Genomic DNA, 21,806 nt, shown 5'->3' with positions numbered 1-21,806 from the left:
GGCCGGGGGACGGGGCCCAGGGCCGGAGACCCCGACCCAGGGCCCGGCCGGGCCCCTGGACCCAGCCGGGGCTCCCGGGACCGCAGGCGCAGGGGAAGCCTCCCCGGGCCCTCCGGACCCCGTCCCGGGCACCCTGCCGCGCGGCAGGACCCGGGACGGAGCCCGGGGCGGGGAGGCCGCCCTCCCCGGGGCCCCCCAGGGGCCAATGAACCCAGACAGGCCTGGAGAGGCTCCCCGGACACAACGGAACCCCGTCCCGGGCCTTTGGCAGTGCCGTCGGCCGGGGGACGGGGTCCGGGGCCGGAGACCCCGACCCGGGGCCTGGCCGGGCCCCTGGACCCAGCCGGGGCTCCCGGGACCGCAGGCACAGGGGAAGCCTCCCCGGGCCCTCCGGACCCCGTCCCGGGCACCCTTCCGCGCGGCAGGACCCGGGACGGAGCCCGGGGTGGGGAGGCCACCCTCCCCGGGGCCCCCAGGGGCCAATGAACCCAGACAGGACTGTGGAGGCTCCCCGGAAACAACGGAACCCCGTCCCGGGCCTTTGGCAGTGCCGCAGGCCGGGGGACGGGGCCCAGGGCCGGAGACCCCGACCCAGGGCCCGGCCGGGCCCCTGGACCCAGCCGGGGCTCCCGGGACCGCAGGCGCAGGGGAAGCCTCCCCGGGCCCTCCAGACCCCGTCACGGGCACCCTGCCGCGCGGCAGGACCCGGGACGGAGCCCGGGGCGGGGAGGCCGCCCTCCCCGGGGCCCCCAGGGGCCAATGAACCCAGACAGGCCTGGGGAGGCTCCCCGGACACAACGGAACCCCGTCCCAGGCCTTTGGCAGTGCCGCAGGCCGGGGTACGGGGCCCAGGGCCCGGCTGGGCCCCTGGAGCCAGCCGGGGCTCCCAGGCCCGCAGGCGCAGGGGAAGCCTCCCGGGACCATCCGGACCCCTTGTCCCGGGCACCCTGCCACGCGGCAGTCCCCGGGACAGGACCGGGGCAGCATCCGGGCCCATCCAGCTGCCGGCTGAGGACCGAGAGGGGTCCCAGAGTACCCTGTCCCTAGTAATCCGGAGGAAGGCTACATAGCGGTAGGGCTCCTGCCTGAACCATGGGCTCGGTGGGCTCTCTGCTTCCCGGGGGCTGGGGGACAGCGGCTGGGACTCGGGCACGGGGAGGACCGACGGAGCTTTCGGGCCCGGGCGCCCCGGGGGTAGGACTGCCCGGGACCCGTGGAGCCCGTCCCTGGGCACTTTGCCACGCCGCGGGCCGGAGGAGTGAAGCCTGGGAGGATGTTGCCCGGGCGTTGCCCATCTGGTCCCCTGAAAAAGAACCGCCAGACCCGGAGGGGTCTTCCGGCATAACCTGCCCATACTAATCCAGAGGAAGGCTACCCCCCTTTCTTGTAACCCACGCGCTCCGAGTGACGGAGGGGACCCTAGGCCCGGACGCGCCCGGCCTCCTGGAGCCCTGGCTGGGATCCGCGAGGCGAATGGACCCTCATCGGGACTTCCAGGCCGGCCCGGCCATCTGGTCGCCCCATTGGAAAGCATTGCGCGCGACCAGATGGCCGAGGGGAGAGGTGCAACAAGATGGACGGGACGGACAGGACTCCCATCTGTCCAACCCCGAGCCTTCACGCTAGGGTTCCCGCCTGCCCACGCAGGGCTCCGTGGCTGCAGGGCTCCGGGGCTGCAGGGCTCCAGGGCTGCAGGGCTCTGGGCCTGCAGGGCTCCGGGGCTGCGGGGGTCCGGGCCTGCAGGGCTCCAGAGCTCCGGGCTGAAGGGCTCCAGGGCTGCAGGGCTTTGGGGCTGCAGGCCTCGGTGGACGCCCGGGGGACCCATGGAGCCCGCCCTGGGCACTTTGCCTCGCCGCGGGCTGGAGGAGGGAGCACCGGATGCCCCGGGGAAGTGTCGTCCAGGCTTGGCCCATCTGGTCCCCGCCTGAGAACCGCAATCCCCAGGAGGGGTGTACCGGCATACCCTGCCCCTACTAATCCGGAGGAAGGCTACCCACCTTTCTTGTAACCCTCGCGCTCCGAGTGACGGAGGGGACCCTAGGCGCGGACGCGCCCGGCCTCCTGGAGCCCTGGCTGGGATCCGCGAGGCGAATGGACCCTCATCGGGACTTCCAGGCTGGCCCGGCCATCTGGTCGCCCCATTGGAAAGCATTGCGCGCGACCAGATGGCCGAGGGAAAGGTGCGACCAGATGGCCGGGACCGAAAGGACTCCCAGCTGCCCACACCGAGCCATAGCGGTAGGGTTCCCGCCTGCCCACGCAGGGCTCCGTGGCTGCAGGGCTCTGGGGCTGCAGGGCTCCAGGGCTGCAGGGCTCTGGGCCTGCAGGGCTCCGGGGCTGCAGGGCTGCAGGGCTCCGGGCCTGCAGGGCTCCGGGCCTGCAGGGCTCCGGGCCTGCAGAGCTCCGGGCTGAAGGGCTCCAGGGCTGCAGGGCTTTGGGGCTGCAGGCCTCGGTGGCTGCAGGGCTCCGGGGCTGCAGGGCTCCGGGCCTGCAGGGCTCCGGGGCTGCAGGGCTCCGGGCCTGCAGGGCTCCAGGGCTCCAGGGCTCCGGGCTGAAAGGCTCCAGGGCTGCAGGGCTTTGGGGCTGCAGGCCTCGGTGGACGCCCGGGGGACCCATGGAGCCCGCCCTGGGCACTTTGCCTCGCCGCGGGCTGGAGGAGGGAGCACCGGACGCCCCGGGGAAGTGTCGTCCGGGCTTGTCCCATCTGGTCCCCGCCTGAGAACCGCAATCCCCAGGAGGGGTGTACCGGCATACCCTGCCCCTAATAATCCGGAGGAAGGCTACCCACCTTTCTTGTAACCCTCGCGCTCCGAGTGACGGAGGGGACCCTAGGCGCGGACGCGCCCGGCCTCCTGGAGCCCTGGCTGGGATCCGCGAGGCGAATGGACCCTCATCGGGACTTCCAGGCCGGCCCGGCCATCTGGTCGCCCCATTGGAAAGCATTGCGCGCGACCAGATGGCCGAGGGAAAGGTGCGACCAGATTGCCGGGACCGAAAGGACTCCCAGCTGCCCACACCGAGCCATAGCGGTAGGGCTCCTGCCTGCCCTTGCAGGGCTCCGGGGCTCTGCACCAGGGTCCCTTGTCCCGGGCAGATGGACACTTGGCAGGCCGCAGGACGTGGGATCCCAGGCCCTGACCAAACATCAGGAGGCCCGGGGCCGGTCCCTGCTTCTCAACGCAGCCAGGCCGGGGAGATAGGGGAGCCTGCCCAAGCACGAGGGACCCCAGTCCCGGGCACACGGTCCCTCAGGTTGTGCGCTCGTTTTCAACAATTTTTTTTCAAAATTCCGCGAAGAGGCATTCCGCAAATTCCGCCCAGCCCTAATCACAACAATGGATAACCAGTTTTGTTATGAACTGTTGTGATGTCATAGCAAGGAGTTATGACTTTCAGAAACTGAAACAAACAATAATCTCTCTATGAGAGCCATACATAAGAAAGCATTACTTGTCAAATTGCTAACAACATAGATACGCTACTTCTCAACTGTGTAGTTCTCATTTAATCAAACTAAAAAGTAACAAAACCTAAGCCAGCCCACCACAATCCGTCATTGTTTGACACTTTTGTTAAACAAAGACTTGTGAAGCACACGCTCAGCCCGGCAAGCTATCTTGCAAGTTGTAAGCAGTTGAATAGACACAGACAATGGAATGCAGGGACAATCGTTTCAGCTGAATTTGGTTTTGTAAAAGCATGCCTTTCTATCATGGGGTAAAACAAAAAGGAGGGGGGAGACCCTCTAACCTCTAGAGCTTAGGCTACACCAATAGAAAAGAAGCAATGAAAAATAGATTGAGCAGGATAAATGTGCTGAAATTTCATAGAGAGGTAAACTAATAACTTGTCACCTCACTCGGACTGGAATCACCCTTTAAGATTAAATCCTATATATTCAAATTAGACAGAGTGTGATCATTACAGGAGGCATTGCTGTGCTACAGTCAAGGAGCACAATGACTTCACAAGGTAGTTGACATCACAATATGTATTTATGCTACGTAACTTACATACTTTACAAATAAGATTAGAAATTTATTATCATCATACTTTGAGAAAAAATACAATACACTATTACTCAAGGTGGCAGAAGAATGCCGTCCCCAGGGAAGAACACCAAAAATTCCAGTAGACCTATGAATACAGTCCAAAAATCCATTGCATGTAGCTATGAATGTAGCACTGGTCTACAGCAAAATACAACATCTTTATTATTTCTTCTTGTTTGGCATTGGTCATGAGAAAGGTGGATCAATGCATTTCATCCTTCTAATTTGTAGCCTCTTCAGGACTATTAGGGACAGATGCCACCTCAGCAATTGCTACATCTTGTGTAACTAGAGGCAGGTCTCTGCTAATTGGACTAAGCGAAAAGTGAGCCGTTTGCAGCCTTTATGCTGGAGTCATGGTTGTGAGGCTAATTGGTCTTTTCTTGGATGTACGAAAACCGTGTTTAAAAAATCATGAACAAGATAACATGAGAGGGGGCCGGCTAATGCAAACAAGCCAGTTTGGGAAAGGTTGTATGTCTTAGCCCGGCATCTGTGCACAGGTATAATTATGACAGTGGAGCAGCGCAATTCTGGCACCACCATTTTGTTAGATTAGGCCACGTATATATTCACACATGGCCTTATGTACTCGTGTGACGTCACATTATTTATGTAATGTAGTGCACCTGAACAGATACAGAAAGTGCATTTTCTGTGTAATCTCAACATTTATATCAGTGTGCATATAAACGTTTTCCTTGCAGTAACATCGAATGGTAGCTCTCATATATATCTGAATTTGTGTGGATTGAATAATATTGTTAATTCTTATGCATTTGTGTACTCATTTGAATAATACTCTGCATTTATTTTATAACTGAAAAATTATCCATTTTATAGTACTATTCATCTATATTGTAACTGTATATGTATCTGTAATCATGTATTTAAATGTATTGAGATGCTCGACACACTAACTTGACCAATGGCCTTAAGCATTTGGATTTCTTAATGTTTATCCTTCAACATAAACGTCTGCTTTCTCTCCACTGCAGGTGCAGTCGTGTGATGTTTTATGAATAGAGAAGGCACGTTGTGTGAAAGAGATAGTAAGGTTCGGGAGGAGTATTTTTGGCAAGGATGAGAAGCCTTATCGAACAAAGAGAGGACTACTGTCCATGCAGAATGGGGATATGGGAGGAATCCATGGATGTTCTGATGTGTGGTCCCAAGGAAAGGAGTTTCACGTGTAGTTGCAAAGTTTTTCTGTTTAAAGGTGGAAAATAATGAGACATATGATATGGAATTCTCGAAGGTTCCTTTGTGGGTATAATTGATGATCACACTCCAGCTTTATTCAGATTCCTTTTAGACTTTGAAAGGTACAGAGCTCTTGCGATATCTTTGTTGTGTGGCTTCATGCTATACAATATTCTTCCTTTAGAGAACTTCTATAGAGGTTCTGCTATGCTGACACCTTTCTCCTTTAATGGATTTAATTAGGGTTTCCCCATCCAACACCATTCAGAGAAGGTTTAGGTCAGCTGATTTAGATTATTCTCATGCATAACGGGCAAGAGGACTGCAAATTATATACAGATCATCAAATCCTCTTTTTTTTATATATATTATTTTTATTGAGATCCAACATAATTCCAAATTCACAGTACCAAAATATTGGTCATGCACAAATGATCAATAAATACAACATACATATTCAGAGATACAAATATACAGAGCTGACTGAGAGAAAGAATGATACTACTTCAAGAATCACCAGAAGCAAAAGACATAAGATATCTATAATATGTATAATATATAATTCTAGCAACCTATGAAAATTTACAATACAGAGCGCTTAAAGTGCATGAAAGGTAAAATGTGCCAATTACCATTCCTGAAATATGTATACTATCAATCTAGCGACCCCTTGAAATGAGCAGTGTGCATCACTTAAAATGCAAATGGGGATAAATGAAATGCAAAATGGTGGAGTACCAGTAAAGTCATCAATTCTGACCTCTATTACTACTCAAAATATCATTCCCACAGCTTTTCAAACTTCATAATCCACCCACATTTTGCATTGCGTATAGTCATTCACTATTTCTTACTTACTTCATTTTCCGAACCCATTCATTCATTGCTGGATCCTGCTGTGATCGCCATTTTTGAAGCAGGAGGGATCTGGCCTCCACCATTGCAATATATACAAATTTTACCAATTTATCAATTAGGATAAGAGATGGACTTTCAACCAACTATTGGATGCCAGTTTGATTTGCCATTCGGTCTCCAGATACAGAAATATTTCATTCCAGAACCCCTTGAACGAATGGCACTGATTGATTATATGAGTCCAATTAGCTGTGAGCCCATTTCGGCACCGAAAACAGTGACTAGACTGGTTAGCATTAAATGTGAATTTATTGTGGGGTTCTATACAGCAGCCATTTACTAAAAAATATCATCCGGCGCCAGTTAGCTCCATGTAAGGCACTGAAGTTAAGTTTATTGACTTCAGTCCACATTTTAAAGGTTAATTCCAGCCCTTCATATTTTTCCCATTTTGCCATTGCTTTCTGGGTAAGGGCCGAATTTTTATAGAAGCCAGAAGTTTTTTCCATTCCACAGGACTTTCATCTGTATCTGCTTCAAATAGCGCAAGCACAATATTTTTACTCCTGTTTATCTGAACCAGATCCAAATTTCTAAGAGCTTTATATAACAATCTATACGAGCCAAGAAGAAGAAATTTTTTGAATTAACTCATGGATTTCGGAGATATTGAGCCATCTTTCCATCAGGATACAATCAGAAATTTTCCTAAAACCTACTTCGGCCCATTTTTTAACAATTACAGGTGAGACTTTATTCCCTAGTTCAATAACGTGTTTGGATAAACTGATTGTGATGTTAAAAAAAACAAGTTGTGTATCTTCTAAAAAAATCCTGGCAGCTTCGAAAAAAACATTGCATGCTCTTATATCGGACTTTTTAGGTGATTTTGCCATTTTTAATGGATTACTTATCTGGTGCTTTGTACAAATCAACTGCATAAAATAGTTCACAAATATTCCTATGTGAGATTCTGTTTCAAACCTGGACATATACTGTGCAAAATATGCAAAATATTAATCCCTAAGATTAGTGAGCGCCAGCCCGCCTTTCTCCCGATCCTCATATAAAGTGCCTAGTATGATTCAGGTTTTTTTTCTGTCCAAATAAAGGATGTAAACCTGGACTCTACCTTTTTAAAAAACGATGCAGTTAAAACACACGTGATAGCTGAGAATAAGAAGTTAAAAACTGAAATAATAGACATCTTAATCCGCGAAACCCTCCCCATGATGTTTAATGGAAGAGAGTTCCAGCGTGAGACTAAATCTTGTACTTTTGAAAGCAACTGAGAGAAATTAAGATCATATAGATCCTCAATCCATGGCAAAAACGTAAATACTAAATATCTTTTTGGTTGAAGATTCGCACATAAGGCATTATCTGTATAAAGAACATCTTAATTACATCCGCACAGTATTAATTTAGTTTTGTTTTTATTAATGTTATACCCTTCCAATCCTTCATAATGGGCAAAAATCTCAAATACCTAACCCTGGACTCGTTTGTTGAGGTCGAGGATTAACATAATATCCGCAGTTTATAATTTTATCTTGCCCCTAAATGACTAAGGGGGGCCAATATCAGTATTGCCTCGAATTGCAATTTGTGATATTTGTGATATTTGTGGGGTATTTCTAGAGCGCAGAGTTCGCTCCGAAGGGAGCATCTTGGCGCTGAAGATCCTGTGAGAACCAGTCCAAGAGGATTAGATAGCTGCTTTGGAATAATCGTCAGGGAGAGTGAAAATCCAGGTTTTAAGAAGCTTTCTAAAAGGTTTTTCCTGGGTTAGTTGTCTGAGGGTTTTAGGCAGTTTATTCCAGGCTTTGGTGGCAAGGAAACTGAGGGTTTTCCCACCTTTAGTTTTCAAATTGTATTTAGAGGGAAGGATGAGATTGTCATGGGTTGAGCGAAGGTGGCGACTAGGGGTGTAGTGGGGAAAACGCCTGGTAAGGTATTTAGGGCCTGTTATGTTGTAGGCCCGGAAGGCTATGATCAAAATGTTAAAGAGAATTCTTTTGTGAAGGGGTAGCCAGTGGAGGGATCGAAGCGCTGCGGTGATAGAAGATCTGCGGGGTAGTCCAAGGACTAAACGCGCGGCTGTATGTAATACGCTCTGTAGTTTCAGAATCGTGCTCTTTTTAGCCCCTGCGAGCAGGCCATTACAATAATCCAGGCGTGAGATTATGAGTGCCACTGTCACCGTTTTTCTGGCGTCGAGAGGGAGAAAGTCGAAGAACTTTCTGAGGGATTTGATCATTCCGATGCATTTGCCTGCGACGGTTCTGGCATGCTGATCAAAAGAGAGATCGGAGTCAAAGATTACGCCAAGATTCCTGGCCGATGACACTGTCTGAGGGGGAGCAACTGAATTGTCTGGCCACCAGAGTGCTGGGCAGAAGGAGGTGTTTTTTCCGATCGGGAGGATCTCCGTTTTACTCGAGTTGCATTTTAAGTGATTGTTGTCCATCCATCGGAAGACTTTGGTCAAGCAGTGTTTAAGATTGAGTTCTGCTTCAGTAGAGTTATCCTCTAGTGGCACAATGAGTTGTGTATCATCGGCATACGAGGTGACAGGTATGCCGAATGATTCAATCAGGGTCAGAAGGGGGATAAGGTAAATGTTAAAAAGGAGGGGGCTCAGAATGGACCCCTGCGGGACACCAGAGAGGACTAGCTTTTCTTTGGAGTGGAAGGGGCCCAGAGCGACAGTTTGAGATCGGTCAGAGAGGAAGGATTTTATCCAGGATAGGGCGGAATCGGAGATGCCAATGTCCATGAGTCTACTGATAAGGATGGAGTGGGAGATGGTGTCAAACGCCGCCGTTAGGTCGAGAAGAATGAGAATGGAGTTTTTCCTCTGATCTTGTAAGGTTTTTATGGTGTCAGACAGTTCAATTAGTGCGGTTTCAGTCGAATGTTTAGGCCGAAAACCCGATTGTTGGGGGTGAAGAATGTTGTTGTCATCCAGGTAGCGTTTTAGCTCACTATGAACTAGTTGTTCCGTTATTTTTCCCAAGGCCGGGAGCAGCGATATTGGGCGAAGGTTGGTAAGGTCTGTCGGGGGTTTGTTTGCCTTTTTCATAAGGGGTTTGACTATTCCCTTTTTCCAACGGCTGGATACTAAGCCTGTGCTGAGCGATGAGTTAATTAGATTGTTAATGGTCGGGTTAACCACGTCGATTAGTTGGTGAAGTATTTTGGGGGGACAAGGATCAGACGGGGAGCCCGATTTGCAAGCCAGAATGGCTTCTCTAGTTTGCTCTAATGTGACCGGGGAGAAGCTACTGAAAGGGCTGCCTTGAGGGTCCGGTGGAAGGGGCACAAGCGGAGTAGCTGGGGGGGGAAAGTTGATTTGAATAGAGGCAATTTTGTCCTCAAAGTAGTCAGAGATTTGGTCGCAGAACTTCTGAGAAGGGGAAATTTCAGGCAGAAGTGCCTTGGGCTGCGTAAATGATTTTACTATCGCGAACAGCGCCTTTTGTTTTTGGCAGGAGTTTTTGATGGCGTTTACGTAGTAGTTTTTTTTGGCCGTTTTAATTTCAGAGAGATAGTTTTTCCTTGTAGCGATATAGGAAAGACGATTTACCACCTCGTATGTCTTTCGCCATTTACGTTCTGCCTTTTTGCATAACAAATGAGCATTGGCTAGTTCAGGTGTGAACCAAGGGGCATTGGTTTTGGTTTTACACCGGGAGGTGCGGGAGCGGGAGGGGGGGATTCTGGAAGTCATTTCCTGTGTGATCCAGTTGTGGAAGAGGTCGGCGTCGGTGTCGACGTTACCAGATAGAATGGGGGTTTGAGTTTGCATTAGGGGTTTAAGGATGAAGTTATCTTGGACCTTTTTCCAGTTGATGCGGTTGTTGGGGTAAGAATTAGCTTTATTGCAGGCAGACGGATTTGTGCTCATAATGTAGAATGGGATTAGGGAGTGGTCAGACCAGATCTGAGGCAAAGGGGGCAGTATGATTAGTGAGGAAGAGTTAGTACAAACTCCATCAAGGGTGTGACCCAGGGAGTGAGTGGGTGAAGTGACAAGTTGCTTAAAATTGAACATATCAAGGGTTTGAGTGAAGTTAATAGTTTGTGCATCTGATTTTGATTCGAGATGTAGATTAAAATCCCCTAGGAGGGTGAAGGATGGGTATCTAAGTGAAAGTTGTCCTAAAGAATCGCACAAGGAGTCAAGGAATTCGGTGGCATTACCGGGTGGGCGGTAGATAAGTCCACCTGAGAAAGAGGTGTGTTCGTTCAGTTTAATAGAGAAGCCTAGACCTTCTGTCTTTTTTAAGGGCTCCAAACTGAAGGTATGACAAGGGAGGGTGTCTTTGAGTATAATTGCGACACCTCCGCCTCGGCCCTTAACTCTATCTTGCCTGAAGAGCGAGTAGCCCTGGGGTAGGGCGACAGCAATGTCAGGGTTACTGTCTACCGTCAGCCATGTTTCCGTTATCATAAGGCAGTCAAAATTGGACTCCAAGATGAGGTCATGTATGTCTTGATTGTGCTTGCACATGGAGCGTGCGTTGATCAGACCTCCTTTAAAGGAGGGCTGGGAGGCCTGAGGGGGTGGTACATTGGCCGGTGGAAGGGCTGAGTGTTGGCCAGTGGTCCAGTGGCAGAACTTGCAGCTAACTGGGCCTGCCAACGCGGCTGGGTCAAGTATACAGGAACAATGCTTAGTGACCTATAGTTGAAGGAGGTCGTTGGGCTGGTAAGAAATGTGGGGGAAAGGACGGGCAGAGTTTCCTGCGCCTGTCGCGGTCTTGTCGCGGACGGGCGCAGACGGGCTTGCCTTAGGCACGCCTTCGGCGCGCAAACGGCGCTCCCGCTGCGCTCGTCCGCTGCGCTTCCTCCAGTGACACATGTTATAGTGTGGGGAGGCAGGGGGGCGTGGCCAGCGAGGGGGCGTGGCCTCGTTGCACGCCGTCAATGGCGGCGGCCAGAGGGCGTTTGCACAGAGTGAAAGGGGGCACTGCTCGTAATCAGCAGGCTCCCGGGAAATGAAATTCACACACAAGGTAAGTCTGTACACTCAAAAGGGTTTTAAAATTGTTAAAAACAGCTTAAAACAGGAAATGCAGCTCCCGGCTTTTTGCCTCAGGAGTAGGGATCTTTATGACAATAGCGCTCGTATTCAGCGCTTATGTACTCGGCGGGGGGGCGTGGCCAGCGAGGGGGCGTGGCCTCGTTGCACGCCGTCAATGGCGGCGGCCAGAGGGCGTTTGCACAGAGTGAAAGGGGGCACTGCTCGTAATCAGCAGGCTCCCGGGAAATGAAATTCACACACAAGGTAAGTCTGTACACTCAAAAGGGTTTTAAAATTGTTAAAAACAGCTTAAAACAGGAAATGCAGCTCCCGGCTTTTCGCCTCAGGAGTAGGGATCTATGTGACAATAGCGCTCGTATTCGGCGCTTATGTACTCGGCGGGGGGGCGTGGCCAGCGAGGGGGCGTGGCCTCGTTGCACGCCGTCAATGGCGGCGGCCAGAGGGCGTTTGCACAGAGTGAAAGGGGGCACTGCTCGTAATCAGCAGGCTCCCGGGAAATGAAATTCACACACAAGGTAAGTCTGTACACTCAAAAGGGTTTTAAAATTGTTAAAAACGGCTTAAAACAGGAAATGCAGCTCCCGGCTTTTCGCCTCAGGAGTAGGGATCTTTAAGACAATAGCGCTCGTATTCAGCGCTTTTGTACTCGGTGGGGGGGCGTGGCCAGCGAGGGGGCGTGGCCTCGTTGCACGCCGTCAATGGCGGCGGCCAGAGGGCGTTTGCACAGAGTGAAAGGGGGCATTGCTCGTAATCAGCAGGCTCCCGGGAAATGAAATTCACACACAAAGTAAGTCTGTACACTCTAAAGGGTTTTAAAATTGTTAAAAACTGCTTAAAACAGGAAATGCAGCTCCCGGCTTTTCGCCTCAGGAGTAGGGATCTTTATGACAATAGCGCTCGTATTCAGCGCTTATGTACTCGGCGGGGGGGCGTGGCCAGCGAGGGGGCATGGCCTCGTTGCACGCCGTCAATGGCGGCGGCCAGAGGGCGTTTGCACAGAGTGAAAGGGGGCACTGCTCGTAATCAGCAGGCTCCCGGGAAATTAAATTCACACACAAAGTAAGTTTGTACACTCAAAAGGGTTTTAAAATTGTTAAAAACAGCTTAAAACAGGAAATGCAGCTCCCGGCTTTTCGCCTCAGGAGTAGGGATCTTTATGACAATAGCGCTCGTATTCAGCGCTTATGTACTCGGCGGGGGGCGTGGCCAGCGAGGGGGCGTGGCCTCGTTGCACGCCGTCAATGGCGGCGGCCAGAGGGCGTTTGCACAGAGTGAAAGGGGGCACTGCTCGTAATCAGCAGGCTCCCGGGAAATGAAATTCACACACAAGGTAAGTCTGTTCACTCAAAAGGGTTTTAAAATTGTTAAAAACAGCTTAAAACAGGAAATGCAGCTCCCGGCTTTTCGCCTCAGGAGTAGGGATCAATTGCCAGTGGCTTGATGAAGAAGCCAAATAAAATAGGGGATAGGGGGTAGCCTTTTCGGGAGCCTTTTCGGGTCCTTCTTTGAACACTGATTTTCTCTACCTCAGCTGTATTGACAATGATGCTGGCTTCTTCATTATGATACATCCTTTGTATCAACCTCGTGATCTGGGAAGGTGTACCGAATATAGACAAGATACAAATTAACGTTTTCCAGACCATGAGGTCAAATGCCTTCTCTACATCCAGGTGGAGCACCACAGCAGGTGTATTGCTAGTCGCGAAGTAATCTAATGCTTCAGCTAAATAATGTGTGTTTGTCCCTAGCTGTCTCTCTGCAATTAAGCCATTCTTATCAGAATGAATCTGATTTGATGCTATTAAATTAAATCTGTTAGCTAAAAGTTTTGTGATAATTTTATAATCCAAGTTCAATAAAGTAATCGGATGATATGAGTTAGGATCCTCTCCGTCCTTCCCCATTTTTAAAAAAGCTTCCACGTCCCCCTTGTGAAAAGACTCTGGAATCATGCCCCCTCCAGCACTGTATTGGCGACCAGTAAAAAGTATTCAAGTAAAACCCCTGAGAAGGCTTAAAACAATTCTACTGGAAAACCATCTGGTTCGCAGGCTTTGCCATTGGGGAGGTTCCTCATGACCTCCGCCAGATCTTGTTTAAAAAAGCGGCGCATAATATTTACCCTTTCAATCTTAGCTAGTACCGGGATGTTCTGTTCCAAGGAACTTCTCAAGGGACTCATTATTAATCGATTGTTCTTGCCCATAAATTTGTTTATAATGTTCTAGCATCATTTTGCTGACCCTTACCAAGTCCTTGCTCTGCATGCCGGTAACAGGGCATTTCAGCACGTCTATCCAATTATTTGCAGCTTGTTCCCGTAACTGCCATGCCAGATACCTCCCCGTGAAATTACTTTCCTCATATACCTTTTGCGTATAGGTGCGATTTAAAGTCTCACATTTTATGTACTATGCCTCACTGAGCGCCTGTTTAGCCTTGTCAAGTTTTCTTTAATTAGGACCTGATAGAATTCTTAATAGACGAATGGCTAATCTCCGTCCTACGTCAGGACGCCTCGTGGCGTCGGAGTCCAAGATGACAACCGCTGACTGAGTGCGGGCCGCGAGGAGAGGAACCCGGTTTAAAAAGAGTTTTTGTTTTCTCGGCTCTCCTGCAGCTCTGCGGCCGTGCTGTGAAACATTACGTGGTTTAAAGAGGTTTAAGGACTGAGCCTTGTGGCTGTCCCATTCTTGGCCAGCACTCCAAGGGGCAGGAGCTCACTCTGGCACATTTGGTAACTGGATGAAGTCCCACGCTGCAGGGGGTGGATTCCACCAAGCAGCTTTTGCAGAACTTGGGTCAGTGTTTCTGCGTTGGTTTGGCTGTCCCTTGGATTCCTTTGCAGTAGGTAATTCCGCCTGAGCTCTCTATAGGCCGCTCTACCTGCAGCCAGAGTAATTCTGGCAGGGCATTTCTTTTGTTGGAGTAACTGAAGGACAGGGGGAGGACTCATTAAGGACTATATGTACATTTATCAGACATGTATGCAGTGAATCCTTTATTCATTCAGCCATAATATATGAAGTTACCTGGTTTTTCTCCAGGGGGTTAGGGACCAGTCCTGTGGTAGACTCATTGCAGGCCGGGGAGTCACTCTCTCGGTAGAGGGTCACTGGGTGGTGCCTCACCGGCTTAATTAGTCAATTACTTTTACTAAACAACATATATCTCTGAGTCTTCTCTGTTGTCATCCGTGAGGTAGTTTGAAGAAAACATGCATAGTCATTCTAAAGCCATAGGGTCTGTGGCCAGCATTGATACAACAGCTCTGTCTCAGGGGGTAATAAAAACGTGCAGGGCAAGTCACAGCTAGGGCAAATCGCATGGCCTCCCTGCGAAAGGACTTGGTTATGTCTCTCAATCCGGAGGAGCAAGAAAGGGGGATGAACTCCCCAAGGGGTTCACAAGACGAAGCAACAGAGGACTCACCTTTAAGCAACTGCAGCAGTGTTAGTAATGAAGTAACTTGTGCGGATCAACATAGCCAGCTGCCAGGAGGGGAGTCCACAACTACAAGGGAAGACACCCTGGATCCTATGCTGAGGTCGAAGGCTGCCTCCGCAAAAATTAAAGAGTATCCTTTGTTCACTAAATCTAAGATACCCCTGGCAACAGAAACTGAAGGTTTAGAGAACCTGCAGTTAACTGGCTCATCCTCCACTCCAGCACCTGTGGGTCTTTCGTGCAGGGACTCGGTTACTCTGCAGCCATCGGTATCCATCCCACAGAATTCCCTTTCTTCATCTCAAGAGCCCGTAGGGGCTGATTTCGCTGGTGCAAAGGTACATTCTGAGTTTTTCCCAGAACCCTCAAGTGATGCCGCAGCAGGAGAAGGTTCATCTGTAACTATATAGTGGGAGGCTAAAAGCATGCTCAACTCATTTTAGAAGAGATTAGGGAGCTCAAAATCTCCCAAACCACAGAAATAGCTGCTTTGCATGCACAGCTTTATAAAATTGAGGATGTTATGGATCAGATCCCGGAAAGGCTAAAGGAGGCAGAGAATAGGATCTCGCAGTTAGAGGATCAGTCACGATGATGTAGCAGAAAGGGGATATGTTCCAAAAACAAAGACCCACGATAGAAAACAAAATCAAGGAGTTGGAAAATGATTCTCGACGTGCCAACCTCCGCATTGTGGGGGTGCAGGAAGGGCGTGAGGGCCAACATACACTCCAATGGGTTGATTATTTAATAAAAACTCATGTTTTACCTGAACACGCTGGGGATCTGACAATTACTCGAGCGCACCGTGTGCCGTCTCATGATTCTCCAAATCTAACGTTTCCACGTACTATACTTGTCAATTTTGGAGTCTATTGTATTAAAGAGCAAGTTCTAACTAAAGCAGTGAAGCAGAGACAGTTTACCACAACTGAGGTCCCCCTGTGCCGTATATTTCCTGATTTGTCAGCATCCGCAGCCAGGCAGCGGAAAGAATTAGTAAAATTGCTCCATTTGTTTAAGGCTCAGGATGCCCAGGCAATGATCGTGCAGCAATCTAAGCTAAAGGTGTTAGTCATGGGGAAGTTTCATTTATTTGGTGATGTCCAAGAGGCACAGGAATTGCTCCAAAAGATTTCTGATTAGTACAGAGATATTGCCACCATCTGGTGAGAGGAGGAGATAGAAAGCACTGCTCAATAGGATCTTCATTCTCCATTCTACGAAGAGCAGAGATGTAGGGGGAGTATAAGTTCTCCGGTCTGGGGGCCGGGGGAGGCTAGATCACTCCTGCGTGCATATTGTCTCAGTTTTGCTTTGTTTTGCTCTTGGCTATCTGCACTTTTTTATTTTATTCTTTTGGTTCCTGATAGGAGGAGGGGTGGGGGAGAAGGGCCATTCGGGCACAGACACAGTGACACAATGCCAGAGTGACCTGGGGGGGCATGTCAGGGGTGAGTGGAGTGGCGAACCACTCACCATTGCCCCAGAAGGGGAGGGGGTGCAAGAGGGGGTAGGGTGGTGGTGGATAGGGAGCAAGTGTTTGTTATAAAAAGATCCAACTTTACATTCAATTGATAGATTCAATGTCTTGATTAGGACCATATGCATAATTGTACACATGTACGAGGGAATAATGGGAAGATAAGCAATAACGCTACATTTTGATGAATGAATATAATACATGTTATTGAGTGGGGGTTTTATTACTGTGTTGAGTGCTCTATTATCCAGCAGAGTGTTGGGGGCCTGCTCCGAATGTGTACTAGTGGCTTAGAGTCGTTATATGGGTTATTTAATTTGGATTCTAATCTATACAGGGGATCTTTTAATGGTGAAGTGATATATAGTGTTGGTCTTTAACTGGAAAATAAGATGAATAATATTCTGAAGGTAGTCTCGCTGAATGCTTATGGCCTCAATAATAAAAAGAAAATGTGGGCTATTGAAACCTAGATTAAAACTGAAAGTCCATCTGTGGTTTAAATCCAGGAGACTCCTATTCCGGCAGGGAAGTTATCAGAATTCTCCATGTTTAGATTTTGGGCAGCATACAGAGTTTTTTCATCTTCCTAAGCAGCTTATCGGGTACTGAACTTTTTGTGGGTAAAAAATTGGAAGCAGAAGTGGTTAATTCTGCTAGTGACACATTTATGCCCCAGTTGAAGATAATGCTAGGCTTTATAAAGAGTTATTCCAATCACTAGTACAAATTCCCGGTGAAGTAATCATAGGTGGAGATTATAACTTCCTGCAAAACCAAACAATTGACTCCACAGCTAAATCAAAAAAGGCAATTCAAACCAAAAACCATTAAAGTTATTCAAAACGATAACAAAACCTTGGGACTACTTGATCCCAGGAGGTAGACCTTTCCTACTAAAATCGTGTATACCTGTTTTTCAGGCAAATTTTGCACTTTTTTCCTGTATAGATCTCTTCCTAGACTCTGGTATTTAACAATCATCGAATCCTACCAAATGGATTCTCAGATCATGCAATGATCATTCTTGCATTTGAGATAGGGAAAGCTATAGTACAACCTAGGCGCTGGCCTCTAAATAAACAGTACTTACAGGAAGAAAAGTGGGTTCAATTTTGTAACACTGAGATAAAGGAATTTTTGGCAATAAATCACGGAACTGCTCCCCCACACATTTTATGGGACACTTTAAAGCATATATCCGAGGGCTGGGGATAGGAAAAGATTCAGAAAACATTGAAAAAGATAAAGTACAAAAGCAAACCTTAATAAAGGAATATGCAGCAGATCCTCTTTTTGATATTTTGCATTGCGATCACTGAATTCCTTGTACGTTACATATTGCTGAGGCTAAACTTTATTTGTCGTTTTGGCTTGCCTGTATTAATTCTGTATTGTTACAATATATTCCTGAGACTTGTGTATATCAGTCTGGCTTTGAATTTGTAACAAAGCCATACTTAATCCCATCTATAAACTGCACTTTACTGTGTGGCCAGATGAGTTACACTGTAATTGTTAAATTGTAATTGAGTCTAACTCCTTTTAATTCTCAGGCAACCAGAAAGTTCCATTGCAATGAGCAAGGAAAAGGGGCCCAAATACTGTGCGTTAGCAACAGTGAGACTAAGTCTAAGCACTAAGGGGCATATTCACAAGGAGCTATCACCAAATTAACTGCACTTTATCGTAGCCAAAGTCATAATAAATTTACCTTCCCATTCACAAGCTGGTGCTAACAGCCCACCACACCAGTTTACCCGCGATAGCAGCCGCAAAAAACATCGCCACAGAGGCCCCCCAAAACTATCGCTAATGAGATGCAGAGTGGGCGTTCCCGTGCCAAATGCCACGACAACATCACACCTCAACATTCTCAACTACCAGCCAGATCTGCGATAAAAACACAAAACAGGCGATAAGGTGCGTTAGCACCAGGAAATCTACACCTGCTCTGACCTGGTGTAAAGTAGGACGGCAGCCTGCACCACAAAAGAGAGCACAGCCCAGAGCCACATGGGAAGGGCAACAGATGCCATGGAGCCACTGGTTATGCGGCCCAGACACCAAAGAGGGCCACAACACCGACCGCCACCACCCCCAGGACCTCCCCTCCCTGGCGACTGTAGGAAAGTGGCTCTGTATATACTGTTCCCAAATAGGTACAGTGTGTACAAAGTCCACAGCCCCCAGAGGTTTGGCAGAGGCTAAAGTTAGATATAACCTTACTCTCTAAAGTGGTAGCTTGGTCGAGCAGTAAGGCAATATCAGAGGACAGTGTAAAGCATTTGTTGTACACACTCAGTCAGCAAATGGTCTCACACACTCAAGAACTGAACTCTTGGCCAATGGTTTGTATATAAAAATATATGGTTGTTTTATTTTAGAACCAACAATAGGTATCAAAATATACTTTCTCAGAAAGAGATGCTTTAGTTAAATACTTTGCAAAAGGTAATTGACTTGGAATGCAATAGTTACAGTTTGTTGCAATAGGCAACACAATTTCAAACACAATAATACATTGAGCTCAATGGTAATTTTAAGTTATATGCAATTGATTACTTTCAGGATGACTTTTCTAACTCCAGTACTAGATCCTAAATTCAGTCCTGGGACAGTTCTTGGAAACAAGTGAGTAAATACGTTTTAGTTACTGTTGTGATTTTTAAGCAATATTTTGCTATTTTAAAAGTTGACAGAAACTTTTTCTAGTCAAATTACCAATGTTATCCTATGGGAAGAAATTCACTTAGCAGGTAAGTAGGGTTATGGTTACTTTTTCTAGGTCAGCGTTGGATCCTGGATCCAGCACGAGTGTACCACCTGTAAGCAGTTGAGAAACTGCGTTTAAGTTATAAAGGCGATTTTTAACGAATGTGTATAAGTTTGCAAAATCGACACAGAAGAAATTTCACAGAAAAACAGTCAATGGTTTCCTATGGGAGAAAATTGAATTAGTGGTAAGTACGGTCGTCAGTACTTTCCAGGGTCAGTGCTGGCCACCAAGATCCAGCACTGGGATCTCTCCGAATAGCAGGTGAGTATTTCTGTTTTTGTTACTCGGTTGAATTTAGGTGAATATTTTAAAGTATAGAAACTCCACACTTAGAAGAAATTTCAAGAGAAACCAGTCATTGTTACCATATGGAAGAAAAGTGAGTTGTCGGCTTTTGGGTAAGTACTCGACTGGCAGAGTTAAGGTTCTGGGCATAGACTCAGGGGTCTCCCAGGGTCAGGTAAGTACAGTTGTTACACCCTCAGCGGCACAGGGGCAGCCGGGTGCAGAGTGAGTTAGGCCCTATGTTATCCTATTGGAGGCAGGGGGCCCTTGGTTGGTGGCTGCTGACTAGAAGGCCACGTGGCTGTGGGACTGGGCTCCTGGTCACTTGCTCAGGACAAATGGGGAAGTAGGTAGGAGTAGAAGTTGCACTGCCAGGGCCACTCGGGCGGCTGGATGCAGGGTGCTTTGGAGCCTTTGGGCGCTCAATGGATTGCAATGGAAAAGCTCAAGAACGAACAAAGGCTGCAAGCTCGGGGACGAAGATTCTTCAGGTGTGACCACCACCTCGAGAGGTAAGTTGGGTAGTTGGAGGATTGGTAGGTACCCAGGAGTCGGACACAAGGGGCCTCAGGGTCTTTGTCCACTCCAGCACAGGCCAGGCTTGGCGGCTGCAGAGTGTGCAGGGTTCGCGGTTCCTGGCTGATGCCAGGGGTTAGATACTTGCTTTGAGCAGAGCCACTGCTTGTGGGAGTCCCAGGTGCTCAGAGTCACAAGGTAGCCAGGTCCTCCGGGGTTTGTGAGGTTGCTGGCCACAGGAGGTGCCGGGATTTAGCAGGAGCAGGTTCGAGGGTCGACAGGCCGGTAGGGCTGGGGCCAAAGCAGTTGGTGTCTTCCTCTTCTTAGCAGCTGCACAACAGGTCTTCTTTCTTCTTGATCTTCTTTGCCATTTTGGAATCTGGAATGTAAGGAAGGAGGTTCAGGGTGCCCCTAAATACTAAATTTAGGGGCATTACAGGTAGGTAAAGGGCAGGGACCACTGGGTCCCTGTCCTGGGGTGGGTACACCTCCTATCCTGCCACTCTCCTGTGGGAGGGGTGCAGTGGCCTAGTCTTGATTGGGCAGGGCTCCCCATCTTCAAGTTGGCGAGAGCCCGGGGATGTGTTTCACCTCGCCTCCCCCACCTGAGGGGTGTGGTTGGCAGAGGCTGGCACACCCCCTGTCCTTCCTTGGGGTTTCCGGCCAGTCTCCCCGCCAGGGTGGGGGTTTAGAACCGGTAGGGGCCAGTTGCTGAGTACAGCAAGTGGCCTGGAGAAGCTCACAAAGGCTGCATGCCTTTAAAGCTTCTCCTGCCCATCCTGGGGGAGGAGACCTAGCACCTCGCCCAGGATGTGCATTGTTGCAGGCCCAGGACAGCGGATGGCTCTCTACCCAGGGGTCCAGCAACATGTCTGCTGTGTGGCAGCCTAGGCAGCCCCTCAGACCAGATGTGGATTGTAGGTTAGGTTCAGGGGGCATCTCTAAGATGCCCTCTGTAGTGCTTTGTACATTAAATCCTGCACTGGCATCAGTGCAGGTTTAATGTGCTGAGAGGTTTGATACCAAACTTCTCAATCTTCAGTGGAGCCATCATGGTGCTGTGGAGTTCGTGTTTGACGAGCTCTCAGCACCATATACTCTTAAATGGTAGCACTGCACTGACAGTGCCCAGGAATGGACCTGGGTACTGTAGGGGCACAGGGCTCATGCTCCTGTGCCCACACCACTGGCATAGGGCACCCAGCTAGAGGGGGGGCTGATGTATGCCAGGGCAGTGTAGGTTGTGGGCATGGCACACAGGGATGTGTGCCATGTCGACTCTCTGTTTTATCCTGTACCCAGACACTCAGTCTGCAAGGGCAGTGTGTTTGTGTTAGGGTACAGGGCCTCTAAGGGTGGCACAATAAGTGCTGCAGCCCTTAGAGGCCTTCCCTGGTCACATTGCCCTGGGTACCTAGGGTACCATTTACCAGGGGCTTACATGTGGCCAGGGTTTGCCAATTTGGGTTTTAGGTTTTAGGGAAGGAACATAGGCCCTGGGCACCTGATTGACAGGAGTTCAGGGCACACTCAGTCAAAGTACATTCAGCAATTCAGCAGAAAGTGGGGGCATACCATGCAAGAGAGATGGCACTTTCTCACAGCGACCCCTCGACCAAAGACATGCCACATCAGCTACACCTAAACATGTACAAAATAATGCGCCTGACTTCACACAATCACAACTGGTGACAGCACACATTCACATTCGAAGCAACAAATGAAACGTTATTAAAATTAACACTGAAATGAAAAGAAGATACATCGCCGCTCCCCTCGGGACAATGTGTAGGTCCCAGCCTGCAATACAAAAAATATGATGAGAAGGTGTGTCAGGCGCACATCAAAGGACAGAGAGAGAGGAAGTGAGGGAGAGAGAGAGAGAAGACGTGAGGGAGAGAGATAGAGAGAGAGAGAGAGAGAGAGAGAGAGAAGACGGGAGGGAGAGAGAGAGAGAGACAAGAAAAGACAGAGAGAGCTAAAGAGAGGGAGAGAGAGAGAGGGAGAGAGAGAGAGAGAGAAGAAGAGAGGGAGAGAGAGAGAAGAAGAGATGGAGAGAGAGAGAGAGAGAGAGAGAGAGAGAGAGAGGAGAGAGAGAGAGAGAGAGAGAGGGAGAGAGAAGAAGAGAGG

This window comes from Triturus cristatus, chromosome 2_1 (assembly GCF_964204655.1).
Source record: "Triturus cristatus chromosome 2_1, aTriCri1.1, whole genome shotgun sequence".
In the NCBI taxonomy this organism is placed as follows: Eukaryota; Metazoa; Chordata; class Amphibia; order Caudata; family Salamandridae; genus Triturus; species Triturus cristatus.
This window is presented reverse-complemented; position numbering follows the sequence as displayed.